This window comes from Mus caroli, chromosome 17, assembly GCF_900094665.2.
Source record: "Mus caroli chromosome 17, CAROLI_EIJ_v1.1, whole genome shotgun sequence".
NCBI lineage: Eukaryota > Metazoa > Chordata > Mammalia > Rodentia > Muridae > Mus > Mus caroli.
The window spans coordinates 34,118,256-34,142,141 of NC_034586.1; the positions used below are offsets into that span (position 1 = coordinate 34,118,256).

Here is a 23,886-nt window from a genome sequence, read left to right on the forward strand (position 1 = left end):
TGCCCAGGACTAGGTGGGGTGGGAGTGCTGCGTTCTGATGATGGTGAGTGGTCTTGATTTCTGTTAGTAGGATTCTTAGGTTTGCTTTTCGCCATCTGGTAATCTCTGAAGCTAGTTGTTATAGTTGTCTCTCGTTAGAGCTTGTTCCTCAGGTGACTCTGTTAGCCTCTATCAGCAGACCTGGGAGACTAATTCTCTCCTTAGTTTCAGTGGTCAGAGTATTCTCTGCCGTCAAGCTCTCCTCTTGCATGGAAGGTGCCCAGATATCTGGTGTTCCAACCTGCCTCCTGCAGAAGTTGTGTTCCACTCACCAGAGGTCTTAGGATCCCGTGGGGGATTCTGTGTGGGTCCTTGTGGGTGTCTGGAGCCTCCGTGGGCAAGGCACCCCGGTGCTGGAGTCTGCATCTCTATGCATCTCTATTCTTAATTTAAATCATTATCTGTGTATAATGACAATTATTTTGATTGTGGTATACATTTCAGAGTCAATTCATGCCAACACACAAGGACATCTGTGACAGCTTATAAGAGTCTGTTTTCTTCATCTATGCAATTGAGCTCATGCCATATGGCTTATGGAACAAACTCTTTTACTGAGCTATTATGATGTCACATTTTACAGATCATTGTAGGTAGAGTAGACTCTATTAATATTCCTAAAAAGCTCATTCTTTTGTCTATTATAAACATTGCACACAAGCACATTATTACCATCAGTAAGTGATGTTTGAGAAGGCAATTACATACGTATTTCAGGGAAGCAAAAGAGACCACTTGTTAGAATTCCAATGGTTTTCTCTTACATATGCCTGTGTTTCCCTCAGTCTTTTGGGTGAGGACTAAAGCTTTCCAATTGTGAATGTGCACAATAGTGTTCTCATTCAATATCTTGTCAAGATGTTGCTGAAGAACTTCTGTCTTATTTTTCAAGGACTATGGCAGCAACTGCTCCTTTTGTCATTTCTGATGCTACTGAACCTGAGGACCCTCTAGTGCTATAACCATATTCCATTACCAGCCTCCTAGCAGCCCTGTTCATGTGGATATTTTGGGCTATATGGAGATATTTTTCAAAACCACTAAATCTACATTTCTTTTTGTAAAATTAAGTTTGAATTCAATTTGATTTTATTTGTTATGTATTTATAGAAGAAATTTAAGCAGGTGACATGGACTTAGAGGGACTTTAGGGTGTAGATATTGTTTTTATGTGATAGGCTCAAGATCAGGAGTCCTGATACTATAGTTGGAGTATTATATGTAAGTTCACAGAAAGTTTTCACAAGATAAAGGTCAGAATACATGGCCTGTGTGTAGAAAAGACAGCAATTGTCCACCAGCATGGACAATAAATTGCTGTGGAATGAACGCATGGGGACATATGATAGGCTGGGTTGATGTGGAAGCACGTTTTTTGTTTTGTATGTGGAATACCATAACCATATTAGCCTCAGAATGATGGTTGGTTTTCTTCTTGGCATTGACAGTAGAGGTTTTTAGCTGAGAGATTTCTTTATAGATCTGGGCAAATATTGTCTGTGACTGGCTTGGATTTGTTTTATTGTTCTCATGCCAAGGACACATAAGAAGAAAGTTATTGTTTTTTACCTGCTTGCCCTTGCCTTGCTCACATATCTGTTACAGAAGACAAGCTGAAATATGTAACCTTATGGGCTGAGAAACTATAGGATTGTTGGAAGCTATGAGAGAGAAAGAGCAAAACAGCTTTATAACTCATAGAAATCAGCCCACTGGTTACCACTATAATGATGGGTGTGACTTAAAAAGACAGAACCATGAGGACTATATGTCCTGTGTTGTTCATACTTTGTGGAGTTTTCCTCTGCTTGCTGCCCTGACATCACATCCTTCAAAATCTAGGAGTTATAGGAAAACGTTAAGGGTTTCTGACCCCTCACTGTGCAGTGTCATTGGCACCTACAACATTAGTGATTGAATATTTTCAGGCATTGTTGCTGAAGCAGATTAATGATTCAACCACTGCCCTTGGAAAGAAATAAGGGGATGTAGATTGCCTTGATAACAACAGTAAACATTTCAAAAGTTATTTCATATTATACCAAATTTTCCTTTATTCCATGATATGATTTAGTAGGAAAATGCTTTTATAAATGTAAATTAATTCTTTGGCAGCTAACTCAGTGAGAGATTTAGCTATCCAAACTCTCAAAATAACAGCATAACCTTGAGCTTCTTTTCCAGATAATTTCTATGTGAATGTTATATGTGTTTGTCTATGTATTGTATATGTGTATGCATGGGTGTGTGCATGTGTGTATGTGCATGTGAGTGTGTGTGTGATCCTTTGTTTCTAATTCTCTATTTTGTTAGCTAAAAAATATTTGTAAAACAGCTGGCTAGAATGTTACTCTTCTGCCTCTTCAAGTTTTGAAGTCTGTGAATAAAACATAATTGGAAGATTCAAATTTTGTTTCTAATATGCCTTTTGAAAGTGAAAGGCTATAGGTACCATATTCCAGTTTCACAACTGCCAGACAAATACCCGTGTTTGTACATTGATTACATTTGCTCTTGGATACACCTAAATGGACTATTTTAATGCACTGTTTAGCTGTGGCTACAAGGAATACAATAAGCTCATTTGTTAGGCATGTCATAAGCAGGTATATCAGGAGAAAAAGCATTCATGAAAAGAGGATTGCACAGAAAAATGGCTTAGGACATGTTTATCCCAATCCTATGGTTCCATGTGCTGTGCTTTAGTCCAAGAAAAAACCCTAACATTACATGTGCTTTTAATGAGATAAAGACACTCATGGCAAAGGTCACCATGTCAGTTATGACACCTAGGCATAGTGGGCTTCCTATGAGTTTACTGTGGTCATATACTCTTGACTATCTTTTGTGACAATCTAAGGATTAACAATTGTGTCCATGATCACTATATTGTATGAAATGAAGTCTCACTGTTATGCTCTCTGTCTTCAGAGAGAAACACCGCCCCCATCCTTCAACACCCAAAGGGAATAACAAATAGTTGGTGGCAAAACTATAAGAACCAAAGTCAAGAGGAGTGTTGTACGTAGTGATGCTAGTTCACTGAATCCTTTCTATAGTAACTCCATCTTGCAGCAAGATAAATTTTAGCTTTTCTACATTCCACACTATAGAAAATCAGGCTCTATATTCATGCTTGGAGATTTTTCTATAAGTTTAATGAATTCTCCAGAAAGATCAAGGGTAGATTACACACAAACAACATAGTTTCTCAGTCTGGATTTTCATGTGGCTTATGTTTTAGTCTGTAATCAAGTTCTATCTCAAAACTAGCTGGTACTCTGAAATTAGATTTGCTTACATTTATTGCTTATGCACTGCAACTAATAAGACCTTGATGGACAGAGACTGGGAGACTTTTTTTGGTGTATGTGCAAGTGTGTTAGTCATTCATTATTCTGTGTGTGTGTGTGTGTGTGTGTGTGTGTGTGTATGTATGTATGTGTGTGTGTGTGTGTGTGTTTTGAGACAGAGTTTCTCTGTGTAGCCCTGGCTGTCCTGGAACTCACTCTGTAGACCAGGCTGACCTTGAATTCAGAAATCTGCCTGCCTCTGCCTCCCAAGTGCTGGGATTAAAGGCATGTGCCACCACCACCCGGCAGCCATTCATTATTCTTAATGCAACCTTTGTAACCACATTTATTCCATAAAGCCACAGTGGCCATATTATCCACAATATCCCCCATTCAGACCCATTGACACATTGCTTATTTGGAATAAAACAGGTATTTATCATGTTTCCCTTGTGAATTTAAGAACAGTGTTTAGTGCTTCTCCAAATCTTGAGATGTTTCCAAAATGGTAAGGGAAAGGGAAAGACTGAGCAAGACTGACTTTCAAGCATTTGGCACTCCATAACTGAAGAGAAGTCTTTGGGATGAAGGATTCTACTTCATCTGTGGTAATTGTAGTTGTTTAGCACTACTCCTTGGTGTTTTGGAAGATTTTAAAGTAGGATATGATATGTGCATGTCATTTCCCCTTATGATTTCCTTGGTGCTTTGGTTCTTTTTTTTTTTTTTTTTTTTTTTTTTTTTTTTTGGTTTTTTTTTNNNTTTTTTTGAGACAGGGTTTCTCTGTATAGCCCTGACTGTCCTGGAACTCACTTTGTAGACCAGGCTGGCCTCGAACTCAGAAATCCGCCTGCCTCCTGAGTGCTGGGATTAAAGGCGTGCGCCACCACGCCCAGCGCTTTGGTTCTTTTAAAAACGTATCAAGTAGGTAAACATATGATACTCAGTCCTTAGGCATTCCAAATAACAGCAGTGACACTGAACTGACTTCAGGACTCACAGGTTCCTTTATTGAAAATCATTGTACTAAAATGCCATGTAGAAAAATATTCAGTTTCTATAAATGGCATTTTTAAAAATATATTTGTTTCCTGACTATTTTTCTTAAATTATGGCTTCACACAGTTCTTTCATCTTTCTTAAATTATTTTTTTTGCTAGTATCTTCAGCTATACATATGTACATCCTGGGTTTTAGCTTCCTCTATCTCCTTTATTCATGCTTTTCAAGGCACTATGCTGTTTAAAGCATTATCTCTTGAAATTTTTGTGTTTTGTACAATAATACCTTTCAGATATCCATCATTCTATATTATATGAAACAGTGGTCCATCAATTTATGCCAACTGGACCCACTAAATTGGTACACTAATTAACTACTAGTTAATATTCATTTTTTTAAAAAGCAAAATCTCATTCAGTTTTACCAATGAAGATCTGGGAGTCAGATAATGGGGTGAAAGGCTGCTAGATCAGAGAGGCAGAGAAAGCATCCAGCCAACCTTCTTCCTCAGCTGAAGTATCAAAAGAAAAACCATCTCCTCTTTCACACCATATTAAAAAAAAACCCTTCAAACTGAATAGCTCTCACTTACATTTTCTTTTTCTATCTCTATTCATTTTCCTGTTGTCTTCTTACTCTGTTTTCCCCCCAGTGTTTGCTCTCAATTTGTTGTTTACTCTGCCTCTTGACACATGGTTGACTTTATAATTTTGCTTATAATAAGCAGAAATCTTTTGGATTAATGATGTATGTGTGCTAGGGCTGAGCCACACCATATCTAGAAAGAGCTTATTCTTGTAAAAAACACAATCTCAAGAGTTCACAGTATGAATAAGTATTCTGCAACTTTTGGAGAAGTATCCAGTCTCATCGTAAGGAGTGCATTTTCCATGGGCTTGATTTTGAAAGCATGTTCTGCTCCCATGGGTCCAAGGACTAAGGAAATAGTTGATTATTTTAAAAATATTAGTTTACTTTCATTTCATTGCTTACAGATGTCACGTTCTTGGCTTTTACACCCGAGTGAAATTTGTATATTGTGATGGTTTGTATATGCTTGGCCCAGGGAGTGGCACTATTTGGAAGTGTGGCTTTGTTGGAGTAGGTGTGTCATTGTAGGCGTGGGCTTAAGACCCTCATCCTAGCTGCCTAGAAGTCAGTCTTTCACCTACAGCCTTCAGATGAAGATGTAGAACTCTCAGCTCCTCCAGTACCATGCCTGCCTGGATGCTGCCATGCTACCATCTTGATGACACTGGACTGAACCTCTGAACCTGTAAGCCAGCCCCAATTAAATCATGTCCTGTATAAGAGTTGCCTTGATCATGGTGTCTGTTCACAGCAGTAAAACCCTAACTAAGGCACACATTTTGCACACTATGGATGGCTGCTGAAACTGTTGATTGGATGTTATTAAGTTAGAAAAACAGTTGTATGCAAGCTCCTGTCATTTTTGTTGGAGTTGTTGGAGCCCATAGGTATTTACTCTTGAAGCCCAAATAAAGAAACTTTAATGCTCTAAAACCACTAATGCCATGTTTATTAGAATATGGGTCTTTAAAAATCACAGTGCCCAATGATGTTTTAGCCAACACCAGAGTGGAGAAATTTCTTTTCATCCTTTCAGCTTTAAGATATACTGTGACAACTTCCAGGATGGGAAAGCTGCACTTGCCTAGAGGCAACATGGATGCTGCCTGCGAAAGTGAAGAGCTGGTCTCTGGGGAAGTGTTGTCCATAGCCCATGCTCTCTCTCACTCTCCGGAGTCATATGGCAACGACCCTGTTATTGAAATGGCTTGGGCCATTGGAGCAATGCAGCATGCTGAAGTCTAATATAAACTGATTTCATCAGTTGACCCACAGTTTCTGAAACTCACCAAAGTCTGAGTTCCGTGAGATTTTTGAGACACTAAGGGTAGATGTATTGGACCCAGAAGAACTCAGATCAGAATCAGGTAAAGAAAAGTGGAGACCATTCTGCTTAAAATTTGAACGGATCGTAGAAGATTATAACTACGGGACTTTACTGCGACTGGATTGTTTCCAGGGCTACATACACTGAAGAGAACACCATTTTTGCACCCAGGATTCAATTTTTTTTTGCCATTGAAATTGTTCGGAACCGGAAGGCAATAACAAAGCAGTTTCCGTTAGTATTCAGGACAAAGAAGGAGAGGAAGGAGCTGGCAATAAAGAAGAGGAAGCTGAGAAAGGAGCTGGTTGTGGAGGAGAAAAAGAGGAAGGAGCCAACAGAGAAGGAGAAAAGTAGGGAACTAACGAGGGAGGAGAAAAAGGAAGCCAAGAAACCCATGACTCAGCTGAACTCACACGTGTCTGCTGTACATAGATCCCCCTTTGGTTCAATGATGCCATTGTGCAAGTGGAGGACTCAAACAGACATCTTTCTAGCTAGCAAGAGAAGCTACTCTGGCCATAATAGCTTAAACACCATTAGTGGAGTCTCTTAGTTCATTATTGCTTGATACCCTGTTTCTTGGCTGTAACTGTTGTTGAAGTAAGGCATTTTGTAAATAAATTCCTTTTGGTTAATTAAAAGAAAAGATATACTGTGACAACTCATTATGCTAGCATGTTTGATCATACTCAGATGTATTATCTATGGCCATTTCTGGTGATCCTGACTCTATGGATGTGACTGATCCCAGTGTACAGTTTTAACTGAGTAGTGGGCCATAGTTGGTGGTTGTGTTTTATATGGGCTTACAGACATGTCTGAAAGATGGTTAAGATTTTCAGTTAAAGTTAGTAGTATGGCTGAAGAAATATTTGCTTCTCACAGCTGGTGCTGCTTATATAAAAATTGTTTTGAGCTTAGATGTTGAGGAGAAGTCCCTAACACTGGAGCAATTTCAAAACCTGTAAACATGGTGAGTTTGATGGATTTGGGGGAGTGAAAATTCTTTTATTTTATTACATATATATATATACATATATGATGAGGACACTGTAACTGTCTTCAGAGACACCAGAAGAAAGCATCAGATCCCATTACAGATGGTTGTTAGCCACAATGTGGTTGCTGGGAATTGAACTCAGGACCTCTGAAAGAACAGTCAATGCTCTTGATCAATCACTGAGCCATCTCTGCAGCCCCACCCAAGAAAGAACTCTTAATTGTAATATTCAATTAGAGCTGGTTTGTGAGAGGAAAAAAATCTGTTGAATGAGTAGTGCTGGGATAATAGGGTATATGTACTATCAGGACAGCAGCTGAATTTCTCAAAAATTAAAAAAAAAGGGAAAAGAAAAAAGGAAAAAGAAAAAGAATAGAGAAGAGAAGAGAAGAAAGGAAAGGAAAAGAAAAGAAGAGAAAAGAAAAGAAAAGAAAATTTCCATATATAGAAGAATTTGTTACAATATCCCCCTACTTGTAGTTTGGATTTGACTTTGGTTTTGGTTTATTAAGGAATTTTTACACACTATTATTTCCAAAGAGGAGCCAACAGCCTCTTTGGGTGTGGTCAGTTGTTGCCTGCTTTAAATTTTTTTTTTGTTTTTTTGTTTTTTTTTTTTTTTTTATTTTTCAAGACAGGGTTTCTCTGTATAGCCCTGGCTGTCCTGGAACTCACTTTGTAGACCAGGCTGGCCTCAAACTCAGAAATCCACCTAGGAGTGGGAATTCTAATCCCTCAAAATTTCCATCCTAAACTAAATAGCCATCTTAATGATATCAATGACATTTTACTCACTCTTTTGTGGGATGCATGATTCTATAATGACTCACATGTAGAATTCATAGGAAAATTTCTAGGAGTCAGCTCTTTTCTTCTACCATGTGTGTCCTGAAAATTAAATTAAGGTTACTATTCTCTTCAGCAATCACCTGTACCTGCTGGCCCATCTCACCAGCCTATAAACATACTATCTTATTAAAATTTTAGGAACATGATATCATTTGATAAAAATACTAAATAAAGGTGAATGTTTTTCATTCTTTGCAAGTCTCAAATAAGTCTAGTTGATTTTTAAGATTTTCAATGTGCATGTATGCGGGGCAGGGAGCATGGGGGAAAGAGGGAGAAGGAGAAAACCGCCTCCCACCAGAGTTCCTGTGCTCTGGTCGGGCAGACTTGGAAGGGCTGCCACACACTTTCCATGCGGTCCTGGGTGGGTGTCTGGCTGTGGGAAGCTACAAACCCAGCCTTCGGGGGCTGGACAAGGGGCAGTCCTAGATAACAGGTTCTCAATCTCCAGCATCCCATGATGGATACCATAGAGGAGCTGAGAACAAATGGGGGCCCCAGGGGTGGCTCCGTCAGCCCTGGGGCCAAAGGGAGGAAAGGGCAGGGGGAGAGGGGGTGACTGGATGGTTCTCACATAGGCGAGAGTTCTTGGTCCTGTCTGTGGCTTGAACACAGGAAGACCTTCTGGTGGGAGGTTAGACGTGGCTCGTTAAGGAAAAGCCTATCCCATTGTTCAAGCATGGCAGGCCTTGATGAGCAGAGAAAGTCTATGGTTTTAGAGCTTTATTGTTTTTTTTTTTTTTTTTTTTTCCCAAGAGAAGACATTTAATGCTGAGGGAAGCAGGTCTGCACAGCTTACATCCAGTAGCCTCCTTTATTGTAGAAAGGCAGAGAGAAAGAGAGAAGGTAGAAAGAGAGAGAGACCGGCCATGGCCACGTGGAGAGAGGGGGGAAAGGGAGAGAGAGAAGGAGGGCTAGAGATGAGAGTAAGAAAAGTGAGAGCTTCGAGAGAGAGTGAGGAGGGGCCAAACACCTCCTTTTTTAGTGGTCTGGGCTATCAGGTAACCGTGGGGAGGAGTATACCTGGCTCTAGTCAGGTAACTGTGGGGATGGAGACTAGCCAGAATGCCAGGAGCTTAGGACATTGTCTGCCGAACTGATAGTCACAGAATTATGGAGTTGGGGGCTCTGTGGTGTCAGGCAGCTGACTCTGGGAACATGGCTAGCTTTTCTGTCCATTGGAGTTTTCTACTAGGTTGCTGGAGCAAGCTTCATTCAGCCAAAATAGGCTGCCTATCACAGCCCGACACATGTACTTTATGGGTAAATGCCATGCTACACATAAATCTGGCCCTTTGAGCATTAGATACATACTATTTTTTGATGCCTGATTCAAGTAATAAACTACGTCTGTCTTTCACTTGCTAAAAGTGAGATGTTTCCTTCCATAGAACAAATATAAAAGAAAGACAATTGCATTCTCTTACTACATTTAGTTTAATCATATTTACAAACTATATTTTTCAAGGCTTTTTTGTTGTTGTTGTTGAAAAAACTGTTCTCGAGATTTAGTAAAAATTCCTTTGACTGTAAGACCTATTGTTTTTAGAAAGAGCCTTACTTCTGTCTTTGAATCAAGCCCTGAACATCAAAACTAATCTTACACTGCAAGAATGTCCTTGATTCTGGAGCAGATCTCCTAGAAAATCTTTCATAGTGTTGATGTAATTGTCAGCCAGTGTCATGAGGAAATCACTGATATGGAAAGCAAACAGTCAAGGGAGTTGAAAAAGAAGAAGTTTCAACTTTAAGTATTTTATGGAATTTCTGGGTTTGTACTCAGCATTTCCCCAAGGACTCACTCAGGAAGGGCATAATTAATTTGGGTGGTACATGTCTATCAGAGTCATGAAAGGTCAGATGAGCTAAGAGGAAGAACATCAATTTGCATTTTGTGTCCCAATTGAACCTGGGGACATCTCTGGCTGTCCTGGAATTCACTTTGTAGAGCAGGCTGGCTCAAATACCAACCTGCCTTAGCTTTCTAAGTATTGGGAATAAAACTGTGGGCCATTATCACCTGTCACAGAAGAATTATTTATCTTTGTGTACTCTGAAAATATTGGTATACTGAATACATCTTCTCTATTTGTTGCCCCTGTTGACAAGAGTTTGGATCATGTGTGTGGTAAGTTAACTAAAAAACTTACTGTTTAATTCATAGTGGGGAATATAGTTTAAGGAAGTATTTTATGGAGGTGTATTTTTAAAGGTCATATCACATTCCCCAAGTCTTCCTTCAACCTCTCTCATGTGTTCTAGACCACAGACTTTCCTCCTGTGAAGTTTGATTCACGTTCCAAACATTCATTTCCAAACATTAAGAATAACCCTTACAGGTGCTTGGCATCAAACACTTTTACTTAGCAGTAGAGGAGAGATTCTACAAATCTTTTTTTGTATCTTTGAATATAAAGCCAAAACTAAATGGTAAAAGATGGCAAGTTCTTCTAGTTGTTGATGATAGAATGTGGCCCCAGCCTTCAAATACATTTTTACCAACTTTCTGTTTTTAAAAGTTTCCTTCACAGTTTAAGTTTGGCTTTACTAGAAATTGTGTTAGAATTGTTTTTTTCTGCTTATCATTAGACAAAAACCAAAACAAACAAAAACAAACCAAAACAACAACAACAAAGTCTTCTATCTCATTAAGAACTAGACTTAGGGGCCTGGATGACTCAGAGGTTAAGAGCACCGACTGCTCATCCAGAGGTCCTGAGTTCAATTCCCAGCAACCACATGGTGGCTCACAACCATCTGTAATGGGACCTGATGCCCTCTTCAGGTGTGTCTGAAGACAGCTACCGTGTAATCATATACATAAAATAGATAAATAAATCTTAAAAAAAGGAACTAGAGTTAGCTTTATTATATTTCCTATTGCTCCCTTTTCCCTCAAACTGTACATTTTGTATTTTTTTTCAGCTTGCTCTGTTTCATTATAGGTCTGTGTAAGAGTCACACCAATAACCTGCATGAAAGAATCAATACTTTGCTGCTCTGAACACTTCTCTTCCAAAGTCATTCATCCAAAAGTCTTCAATTTAGTCTTAGGAAGATTTTTCAGACAAGAACAAAAAATAGCCAAACTCTTTTACAAAGTATCTAGAGAATGCACTGTCGGCCACTTATTTATATACCTCTCCTCTGAAACCTCTTGAGCCAGGATATGGCTCACAATGTACATTCCTCTCAGCACCACTATCTTCCCTGATCGAAGTAGTGTGACCCATTAAACCCCAATTAAAACGTTCAACTGCTTTCCTAATCCAAACTCCAATTGCTCAATTCACCAACAATAAACATGGTTGGGCCTGTCACTGAAGTCCCCCAATCCTCATAGGAACTTCTCTCTTAGTCAGTGTTCTTTTGCTGTGAGGAGACAGCATGAAAATAGCAGTTCTTTTTACTTCCTGTTGCCCCACCTCCTCCCCAAAATCATTGTTCTTGCCCATAGAACTCTCAAACTAGTTCTCACGCGGTATCATGGCTTTGTGTCATGTCATCGTGGAAAAACAGTGCAACAGTTGTTTGAAATGAGTTTATTCTGTGGTGTAAAGTAAAATATTAAAAACAGGGAATCTATTATTTTTCCATGTGTGAGTACTTATTTGGGCCACACCAAAAATGACATGGTCTAATAAATTATGATGTGGAAATTAACCTTATAATTTTAGCCTTTTTTAATGGTGATCCAGTGTTTTCTTACCTATCTTACAATACAGAACATATTATACTTTCCTGACGCTGTTATAGTACAAGAGTCATTGCCCTTTTTAAACTCAATATTTCTAAAACACTACCTATTTTACTTTTGATGAACAATGGATATTGCACAAGCTTATGTGTTTTCATAAGAGACTCAGTAATTAATATATTGACTTCTTATTTCATATGATGTACAGTTACCACTAGTTAAGTAAATATGTAACTAGCAAATTAATAACACTAAATTCATACTCCAACAAACTGTTTTTTCTTGGTTTCCAGTAAAATCAAAAGAAGAATGGTCATCCAAGAATATCAATGCAGTATTTGGAAAATAACTACCAGTTTTAGAAAAAAAATATTCTAAACGCTTCACTGGGCTAGTTGTATTAAGTTGAATCAATTCAACTTAAACAACTGGAGCATTAGTATTAAAACAAAATGTTCAAGGAGATCACTTTAAAAACAAATTAGTCAAAAACGTTTCTGAACTACAAATAGTTTTAGCAGAGACTCTGATTTCATAGGACTTGGATGAACCTCAAAACAGTGTTAATTGGTCAATAAGTTTAGGCATTTCATTATTGCCGTACCATTAGTTTTATATATATATATATACATATATATATATACACACATATATATATATTTCAGCACTGAAATATAACACAAATGTTTATTCCTTGAAGCAAGTTAAAAATTATCTGGAAGCTGTATAGTCATCAAAGGATACTACTTTAAAGTAAATAAATTTCATCAAGAGATTTTGATGCTAGCTTTATAATGATTATAACAAAAATTCATTAACATGTTTTGAAAAAAATGAAGAGTTAATCTCCATCATGGTCAAACTATAAATGTCATAACACTTATTATTATTCTAACTGATGTTATGGTTCTTTTGCTTCAAGTTTAGGCTGCATCTACATCCAAGGTACTTAAATCCAGAGAAACATGTCTATTTTACCATGTTGGTACATAAACAGAACTGGAGAGAGGTTGCTATGTATGGCCTGATACATTATATCAATGGCAAATGTAAATTCAAGGGCAACCTGTGATTCTGTAATCCTTTCCTAGTCATTCACATCTTTTTATGGAAGACTACAGAGTAATCTAGTATTCAGATGGAAAATGCTTTTGGAAATACTGTTTATGGAAGTATCTTTACAAATAGCAGAATTCTTGTGACCTCTAAACTTCCAGATAAAGCGTGATATTCTCAGTAAACTCTCTGTTCTCTCTAAATGTACCACAATTTAAAAATAATATTTCTTTCATTCCATCAAAAGAACTCAGAATCTGTGCAAATCAGCCTGCAGGACCATATTTTAGCTTTTACTGCACTGAACATTCATACCAGTACTCCAAACAGCAGTGAAGAGGGATCTTATTTGTCTCATTTAGGACAGTCACTGAGGGAACCTTTCTCAAGCCAGGGTTTTAATAGTTTGGTAAAAACTCAGAACTCACTGGATATCTTGATTATAAGATTGTCTCTTAGACCACCAAAGACTGCCCTACTGTGTGGGAACAGTAGCCAGATTCAGAGGCTTATTTCATCCCTGTAGCATCTAACTCACTACAGGTAAGACTAATTGACTAATTCCTAGTCACTTAATAGATGAATTTAGATGAATGGAACTCATAAGTTAAATCAATGAAATAGTAGTGATTGTTTCATGCATTTTGAAACAGCCAAAGCATTTAGTAATATGCCTGTTATCTATGATAAATTTTAAGACAATAAAATGATCTTCCAGGTAAGCAGATAGAAAATTGAATCATTAGAAGGACACAAGAAGGTACTATGGAAAGTTTAGGGGTTTCCAATAGATTTTTTAAACAAGAAAAAAAAATCCCCACCAATGCATATAGATAAAAGAGTATTTCTTATTTAGGGTTTTCCTACTGTGAACAGACAACATGACCAAGGCAACTCTTATAAAGGACAACATTTAATTGGGGCTGGCTTACAGGTTCAGAGGTTCAGTCCATTATCATCACTGCAGGAGCTTAGCCATGTCCAGGCAGGAATGATATGGGAGGAGCTGAGGGTTCTATATCTTGTTCCAAAGGCAAACATGAGAAGACTGGTTCTCAGGAGGTTAGGAGGAGGACCTCAAAGCCCATCTCCACAGTGACATATTTCCTCCAACAAGGCCTTCTAATAATGCCATTCCATAGTCCAAACATGCAAACCACCACAGGGTATTTTTGATTTGCTATTGTACATCATTTACTGTACAAAAGTAAACGTTATAGATAAATGACACACAGTCATCAGGATAAGTCGTTAGAGGAAATAAAAATTACATATGATCTCATCTGGTCTCAATACTAGAAAATACAGAAACATTTCCTTTTATTAAAGTAGCCACTTTCCTAAATACTTGAAGACTCAATAAAAGGATCCATTGCCTATGTCTTTTGTAAAGATATCATGTAAACCTATAAAAGAAAAAAATAAATTAAGAAGGTTCCACAACCTTTGAACCATAATGCTTTCTCATTTTTTAATTTTAAAAAGAACTAGATCTTATAAACTCAGAAAAAGTAAAACAAACATAGGCCTTCATTGCTCAATCTTAAAACTCATTATAATCTTAAGGTAGAGACCTGTCATTCCAACTTTCAGGAGGCTGGAGCAGGAGAATGAAGAGTTCAATGCCCATATGAGCTCAATTCTGAGACTCTGTCACAAAAATAGATAATAAATAGATGGTAGTAGACAGATAGATAGATAGATAGAGATAGAGAGATAGATGGATTTTAGACAGATAGATGAAATATAGATCATAGATGGCCTGATGATAGATAAATACATTGATAGGCAGCTAGGTAGGTAAGTAGATAGATAGATAGATAGATAGATAGATAGACAGACAGATAGACAGACAGACAGATAAGCAGATAGATAGGCCTTCCTCTTTCACCCAAAATACTTGAGCATGAAGTCTGGAGCAGAACCAATTTAGCCTGGATTTTACATATTTCAGAATGAGACAGTGGGCATTACTTTTCTTCTAATATTTTCAAGTAGCCCAGCTTCTCTGGCAAGGAAATGATGAACACAAATTCACACAGAATTGACCTAGTCCAGATCACTGAACTAGATGCTAAGCCAAAGCACATACAGGAAGGAACAGAAAACAAAAGATTGTTCATAACACATATTCTGAAAGCTAACATTAGCCAAGGCTTTACACTTTCATGCAGAACAAAGCAGCACAATAGAAGCCTCACATTTCTTCATTATTCCAATATTCACAACTCCCACAGATTTCTTCAGAGTCCTTGAGTTGCTCAGTAGATTCTATATCTTGAGTAGTCTCTGTGTGTTCCTCACCAGATTGGTGCTTTCATCGTCTGATCTCTCTTTGTAGGCATCTGAAACGAGTAAGGACAGTCACAGATAAAATATCAACTCTTCTTTACAATGATAATGGTGCTATTAAAACTTGAACATCTGTTCTTATTTGAATTAATCAATTGTATCTCAGGTTTAGGCCCTGTAAGTTAGCCCAAATATCCTCATATGATTGACATTCATGAGTTCTCATGCATGTAAACATTATAAAAATTGTGGTTGTTGTTATCATTATTACATGAAGAAAATCATTTAAAGTAAACATGCAGATGTAATCAGGTACTGATAAGTGAAATGAAAGTATAGGTATTTAGGCATCCCTGAATTCATGACCCATAGGAGAAGGTGTTTATATTGTACCACAAAATTTAAATTCAAGTAAGAATCATTACTTACAGCAAGAGATCAGGATAGCGGTGACATAAATAAATACAGAGAATACCAGGAGCTTCATGGTGATGAGTGGAAGAGCACAGGAAGCCCAAATAATCAAGCTCCACAACTAGGACTAGGAAGACTCTTGCAATGTATATCATACATATTTAGTATATGTAGCGTGCACCAGTCAGAAACGGCCACAACCTGGTAAGTGAGCAACAGGAAAAGTTGAGAAGCAGAGCAAAAGAGAACCATCTATAGAGCCAGAAGGTATTTAGAAAGGCCAAGGATGCAAACCTTTGACAGATTCTTGATTCTAACAGCCCAGGCTGTCAGATCAAACTATTTTTGTATAAAAATTTTGGCTTTCTCTTGTCTGAGACAAAGCACTGCCATGATTATAAAGTTGGAAATGCTCAGCACAATGTTCTTCTCCCTTTGAAGGCAGCAGAAGTTTTAATATATGCTGATAGAATGCAATTATAAAGCAGATACAATAATAGGTGCAAGGAATATAGAGGGACCAGAATTCCATGGTGAGAGCACAGAGTGCTTTTCCAGGGTACTGTCTTCAATTCTAGAAAACTCATTTGTCATTTCACAACTGTCTGTAACTCTAGTTCCAGGAGATTTTACAACCCCAGCTGGCCTCCATTAAAGAGTACAAGGCACACAAGTAGTACACAAAGGTACTTTCAGACAAAACACTCATGTGCACTAAATAAAAATAATTAAAGACATATTGTAGAAAACAAGGTCCACAAATACACCAAGCCTTACATGGAAAAATAAAGAATGAAGTAAGAATGGAAAAAGAGCAATATGGTATAATTGAGAAAAAACTTTCCCATGTGATATATATGTAGGACATGAAATCAGCAAAGGCATTAGGAGAGGAGAGGGATAAAAATAAAGTTGGAAAAAGATGGAGCATAAAAGAGTGTGATGGAATGTGTGGGGCATGAAGAGGAGAGAAATGGGTACTGTGTGGGAGAAAGAAGGGAACCAGCCACAGGAAGAGAGAGAAGAACAGTGAGGGAGGTGATAAATAAAATTGATGTATAGGTTAGGAGTAAAATGGCAAATTAGAAGGAACCTCAATGTAATCAACAGAAGAAAATAGCCAAAATATTAAGCAATATGCTATATACCTATAGCAGATAATTATTGAGGGTGAGCAGAGCAAGCAGGTGTGAAAGATTCCCAGCTACAGAACAAACCTTGTTTCAAGTCAGTGAGAACTGTAAGACAGGTTCTTATGGTTGTAGCACTCAATGATACAAGACCCTGAACACAGATTTCACTAGAAATTACCATGTGCAGGGAGAAGTACTTTTGTTGATTCAGGGTGGTGTACAGTGTGATGTCTAATCTTGAAATTCCCTGGGGGCTCCATGAGACAGTATCCAGAGACTGAGCAGCAATGCAGAAGTTTGAACGCTCTGTGTACCTCAGAATGACTTCCCAGAACCATTTCAATGGCACATGCAAACAATGTTGTTTCTGAAGACTAAAAAAGCAGAGGCTGACAGCTCATACTCTGATAAGAAGTAGATTTCCAGAACAATGATAAACAGTATGGATGCAGTCACATCTGTTCTTTGCACTTAGATTCCAAGAGAGGAAAATGTGGCCATTTACCACAGGTGGAAAATAATAAGTTAAAATATTTTCTCCAAAGTAATATTTTATGCTGAGGACTGAGGAAAAGTTAAGGGATGGATGACACCTTTTTATACTGAGCAGAACTAAATACTAGTCGCAATTTTGTTAGACCTCTTTGAGATATTGTAAAATTGCAAAACTCTTGTTTTGTAAATTTGATTTACAGCTAAGAAGTTGACCTTCATTCTTCATGAGCACAGTTTATATTTAAAATGCTACAAGGAAGGTCTGAGTAAAATCCTAACTTCTGGATAAAGGAGGACAACTGCATATATAAATTCATTTAGCTAGGATAGAGTCTACAAAGTCCCCGATCTCTTAGTAGAAGTACTGCCTAAAGATAAGATTGTCATGCAGGTTATATTTAATCCACTTTATATTAATTCTTTGAGAGTTTCATGCACTTTTAAAGTCATATTTATTCCTATCCCAAATTTTACTTGATCCATCTTCCTCTCCTTTTTTCACTCAAAAAAGGGGCACAATGCCCTTTTACTTCTGGAAAACCAATTCATGCTACCAAAGTATTATTAAAAATGTAGCTTTTCGTTGCAAAGTAGTTGATTGGCTTGTGTCTTCCTTCACACATACAAAATTATCTCCCTGTTTCCCAGCTGCTACTCCATGGCTATGGTGGTTTTGTAATCACCCTCCCTCTGTGGTGTGATTTGTTCTGGTTTCAGATTTTGTTGGGTTTAGGCATTTTCATAAGAGTAATATTCAAACTCTGTGTATTGAAAACAATGCAGTTCATTGACTAAGCCAGTGAACAAGCTGAGTCAGTTTAGAGGAAGGGCTGAGTATGAAAGAGCAAGACAATCACACAACACTGTCGCATGACTTCAGCAAGCACTGAAGCAAGTTTATCTTTCTCCAAGCTGCTTTTATACTGTACCACGTACATGCTAAGGACAGGATCAATGCATGTTCAAGGCACTGTTGTACATTAACAATTCTTATGGTCACTGTTTCTGGGAACTTATCATGATGATCAAGATTCAAAATGCACATACCTTCAGCTGTATTTTTTTTGGGGGGGGCAACTCTACTCTTCTGACACAACCAATGTCAACTCCCCATGCCAACTTTCTTGAGGCAGCACCAAGAACACTCCACACTTCACCTTCTGTCTGAGTTTACTTCCCTAAGTACTTTTCTTAGTTGATATTATACTAATTAACTTCCTTACTTGGGTGCATCCCCATATGCCTTGAGCCACCTACCACCCAGTGAACTTCTATTATCCTGTCACTTCTCTTCCTACCTTCATTAGGCCTCCTGATATAGAAGTATTAGGCTCTAGGTTATATCCCCTTCCAGCATTCATCTTCCCTGTTCACTGAGTCTTCTGGGACACCCTAGCTTGCTGCTACTCACATTGGACTCCTATTCTCCTACCACCTCTCAGCCTACCTTAATCAGACCTGCTGATCCAGATCAATATAGCCCAAAGATATCCACCAGAGGTTTTTCATACAAGAATAGAGTTTAGACATCCTCCCAGTTCCTACTACAAGAAGAATATCCAGGGACAAAGCCATCCAGATGGTTATAGGCCCTGGAAGGAGCACAATAAACAAAAACCAAGCAACATAACACCTTCAGTGCATAGCTACATGTTGCAGGATTTTCCCTGTCCAATTACATTAAGGCAGCAGGAGGCCTGTGATTGGACAGGGAAAGGGAGGCATAGGTAAGAGTTGCAGATTTGGAGAGTGTGGAGAGGGGGAGAAGGAGAATGGAGGCAGATGTGAACCAGCGTGTGGCTTGAACCAGCCCCAGGTAGTTATGATATCATAAGGTTAGAATAATTTTACCATTATCAATTGGCTCTGAAATTATTGTATTGGCATCTTGTAAATTGTGATTTTTTGATACATAAATCAGATTGGTTTACCGTAATTATAAGCTTTAAGAGTTTGATTCTATCAGGTAATTGGGTGTGTGATGGCTGAATGTGGGGTGGGGGCAGTTGTTGTGTGGTAGCGAGATTGCCCTGCTGGAGCCATATAGTCCCTGGTTGCCTGCAGTTGTGCAGGAATCCTGCTGGTCTCATTTTTTAATATTTCCCACAACAGCTACACAAACACTGGATATCCTAACACAACTGAGATACAAGAAAATTATCTTAAATCAATGTTATAAAGATGATACAGGCCTTTAAAGAGGAAATTATTAAATCCCCTGAAGAAATACAGGAAAATAATAATAATAATAATAATAATAATAATAATAATAAATAGGGGCCTTCCAGTTTGCGCCTGTGCCCAGGAGTGGAGCCTATGCTCTGGATCCCCATCCACTCAGCCCAATCCAATAGGCAGTTTGACCTTCATGAGGTCTGACACATCCAGGATCGCAGGTTCACAGGCTCCAGGAGGGGCAGGCTCCAGTTAGAGAGACAGCAAGGTCAGTTAACACCAAAGATAACCAGGTGGCTAGAGGCAAGTGCAAGAGCATCAGCAACAGAAACCAATGCTACTTAACAACATCAGAACTCAGTTCTCCCATCACAGCAAACCCTGGACACCCCCAATGCACCTGAAAACCAAGATTCAGATCTAAAATCCCATTTCATGAAGATGATAGAGGACTTTAAGAAAAACACAAATAACTCTCTTAAAGAAATACAGGAGAACACAGGTAAACAAGTAGAAGCCCTTAAAAAAGAAACACATAAGTGTCTTAATGAAATACAGGAAAATCCAATCTAGCAGGTGAAGGAATCGAACAAAACCATCCAGGATCTAAAAATGGAAAAAGAGATATTAAAGAAAACAGAAAGGGAGACAAACTTGGAGATGGAAACCATAGGAAAGAGAGCAGGAGTTACAGATTCAAGCATCACCAACAGAACACAAGTGATAGAAGAGAGAATCTCAGGCATAGAAGTTACATTGACACAATTGTCAAAGAAAATGCAAAATGCAAAAAGCTCCTAGCTCAAAACATCCAGGAAATCCAGGACACAATGAAAAGAGCAAACCTAAGAATAATAGGTATAGAAGAGAGGAAAGATTTCTAGCCCAAAGGGCCAGTAGATATCGCCAATGAAATTATAGAAGAAAACTTCCCTGACCTAAAGAAAGAGCTGCCCATTAACATACATGAACACAAAACAGATTGGACCAGAAAAGAAATTTCTCCCATAACATAATAATTAAAACACTAAATGCACAGAACAAAGAAACAGCATTAAAAGCAGTAAGGGCAAAAGGTCAAGTAACATATGAAGAAAGACCTATCAGAGTTACACTGGACTTCTCATCAGAGACTCTAAAGGCCAGAAGGTCTTTAACAAATATCATACAGACCCTAAGAGAACAAAAATGCCAGCCAACCAAAAATCTTAATTACCATAGATAGAGAAACCAAGATATTCTATGACAAAACCAAATATAAACAACATCTTTCCGCTAATTCAGCACTATACAGAAGATAATGAAGGGAAACTCCAAGGAGGGAAGCTACACCCAAGAAAAAGCAAGAAATTAATCTTCTCATAACAAACTCAAAAGAAGAGAATCACATAAATATAATTCCACCTCCAACAACAAAAATAAGAGGAAACAACAATCATTTGTCCTTACTATCTCTCAATATCAATGTACTCAATTCCCTAATAAGAGATAGGCTAAGAGACTGTGCACATAAATAGGACCCAGCATTTTGCTGCATACAGGAAACCCATCCCAGCAACAGAGACAAACACTACCTCAAAGTAAAATGCTGGAAAAAACATTTCCAAGCAAATGATTCCAAGAAACAAGCTGGCATAGCAATTCTAATATGCAATAAAATAGACTTTCAACCAAAAGTTATTTTAAAAGGTGGGGAAGGACACTACATACTCAAAGGAAAAATCCCCCAAGATGAACTCTCAATTCTGAACATCTATGCCCCAAATGCAAGGGTACCCACATTTGTAAACAAAATGCACTAAAGCTCAAAGGAAAGATTGAACCTCACACAATAATAGAGACTTCAATACCCCTCTCCCAACAATGGAAAGATCATAGAAATAGAAATTAAAAAGAGACACAGTGAAACTAACATTTGGTTATGAACCAAATGGATTTAACAGATTTGTACAGAATATTTCACCCTAAAACAAAAGTGTATACCTTCTTATCAGCAGCTCATGGTACTTTCTCCAAAACTGACCAAATAATCAGATGCAAAACAAGCCTCAACAAATACAAGAACATTGGATTAATCACATGTATTCTATCAGGCCACCATGAATTAAGACTGGCCTTCAATAACAACAAAAACACAGAAAGCCCACATACTCATGGAAGCTGAACAACTCTCTCTACCCAGCAAGATCTTAGCCAGGAAAGAAATCAAATTAAAGGTTTTTAGGATTTAATGAAAATTAAGGCACAACACACTGAGACTTATGGGATACAATGAAGGTAGTGCTAAGAGGAAAACTCAGCTCTGATTGCCTCCATAAAGAAATTGGAGAGAGCATACACTAGCAGCTTAACAGTACATCTGAAAGCCCTAGAACAAAAAGAAGCAAATACACCCAAGAGGAGTAAACAGCATATGAAATAATCAAACTCAGGTCTGAAATCAACCAAATAAAAACAAAGAGAACTATACAAAGAATCAACAAAACTAGGAGTTGGTTCTTTGTGAAAATCAACAAGATACTGTTAGCCAAACTAATTAGAGGGCACAGGGGCATTATCCAAATTAACCAAATTGGAAATGAAAAGGGAGATATAACAACAGAAATGAAGGAAATTCAAAAAATCATCAGATTCAACTACAAAAGCCTATACTCAACAAATCTTGAAAATCTCGATGAAATGGAGGATTTTCTAGAAAGATACCAGATAACAAAGTTAAACCAGCATCAGATAAATCATCTACACAACAACAAGAACAACAACAACAAAAGCCTAGGGTCAGATGGTTTCAGTGCAAAATTCTATCACATCTTCAAAGAAGACCTAATACCAATACTTCTCAAGCTATTTCACAAAATAGAAATAGAAGGAACACAGGAATACTACCCAATTTGTTCTATGAAGCCACAGTTACACACAAAGATCCAACAAAGAAAGAGAATTTCAGACCACTTTCCCTTATGAAAATTGATGCAAAAATACTCAATAAAATTCTTGCAAACTGAATCCAAGAACACATCAAAATGATCACTCACCACGATCAAGTAGGGTTCATCCCAGGGATGCAGGGATAGTTCAATATATGGAAATCCATCAGTGTAATCCATTATATAAACAAACTCAAAGGAAAAAAATACAATCATCTCATTAGATGCTGAAAAAGCCTTTGAGAAAGCACAACACCACTTTATGTTAAAAGTATTGGAAAGATCAGGAATTTTTTTTTTTTTTTTTTGGTTTTTNGANACAGGGTTTCTCTGTGTAGCCCTGGCTGTCCTGGCACTCACTTTGTAGACCAGGCTGGCCTCGAACTCAGAAATCCGCCTGCCTCTGCCTCCCGAGTGCTGGGATTAAAGGCGTGCGCCACCACGCCCGGCAAGATCAGGAATTTAAGGTCCATACATAAGCATAAAACAAAACAATCTACAGCAAACCAATTAGCCAACATCAAACTTAATAGAGAGAAACTTGAAGCAATCCCACTAAAATCAGGAACTAGACAAGGCTGCCCACTCTCCCCCTATCTATTCGAGATAGTACATGAAGTTCCAGCCAAAGCAATTAGGTAACAAAAGGAGATCAAAAGGAGATTTGTGGATTTGTATCCACAAATTGGAAAAGAAAAAGTAAAGATATCACTAGTTCCAGATGATATGATAGTTTGTATAAGCGACACCAAAAATTCCACCAGAGAACTACACCTGATAAACCACTTCAGCAAAATGGCTGGATATAAATTTAACTCAAATCAGCAGCCTTCCTCTACTCAAAGGATAAATGGGTTGAGAAAGAAAATAGGGAAACAACACCCTTCACAATAGTCACAAATAATATAAAATATCTTTGTGTGACACTAACCAAGCAAGTTAAAGATCTGTATGACAGGAATTTCAAGTCTCTTAAAAAAATTAGAAGAAGATCTCAGAAGATGGGACGATTTCTTATACTCATGGATTGGCAGGATTAACATAGTAAAAATGGCCATCTCACCAAAAGTAATCTACAGATTCAATGCAATCCCCATCAAAATTCAAACTCAATTCTTTGCAGAAATAGAAAGAGCAATTCTCAAATTCATCTGGCATAACAACAAATCCAGGACAGTGAAAACCATTCTGAACAATAAATGAACTTCTGGGGGAATCACCCATTCCTGACCGAAAGCTGTACTACAGAGCAATAGTGATTAAAAGCACATGGTATTGGTACAGAGACCGACAGATTGATCAGTGGAATAGAATTGAAGACCCAGAAATAAATCCACACACTTGTGGTCACTTGATCTTTGACAAAGAAGCTAAAACCATGTAGTGGACAGTATTTTCAACAAATGGTGCTGGTTCAACTGGCAGTCCACATGTAGAAGAATGAAATTGATCCATTTTTACCTTCTTGTAGAAAACTCAAGTCCAAGTGGATCAAGGACCTCCGCATAAAACCAGATACACAGAATCTAATAGAAGAGAAAGTGGGCAAGACCTTGACACACATTAGCACAGGGGAAAATTTCATGAACAGAACAC

General features: G+C 37.9%; 2 pseudogenes; both read left to right on the forward strand.

The window, feature by feature from the left end:
- LOC110312230 overlaps window positions 1–23,886 on the forward strand; it is a 65,646-nt pseudogene that overhangs the window by 12,579 nt on the left and 29,181 nt on the right.
- On the forward strand, window positions 6,021–6,606 carry LOC110312688 (annotated as a pseudogene).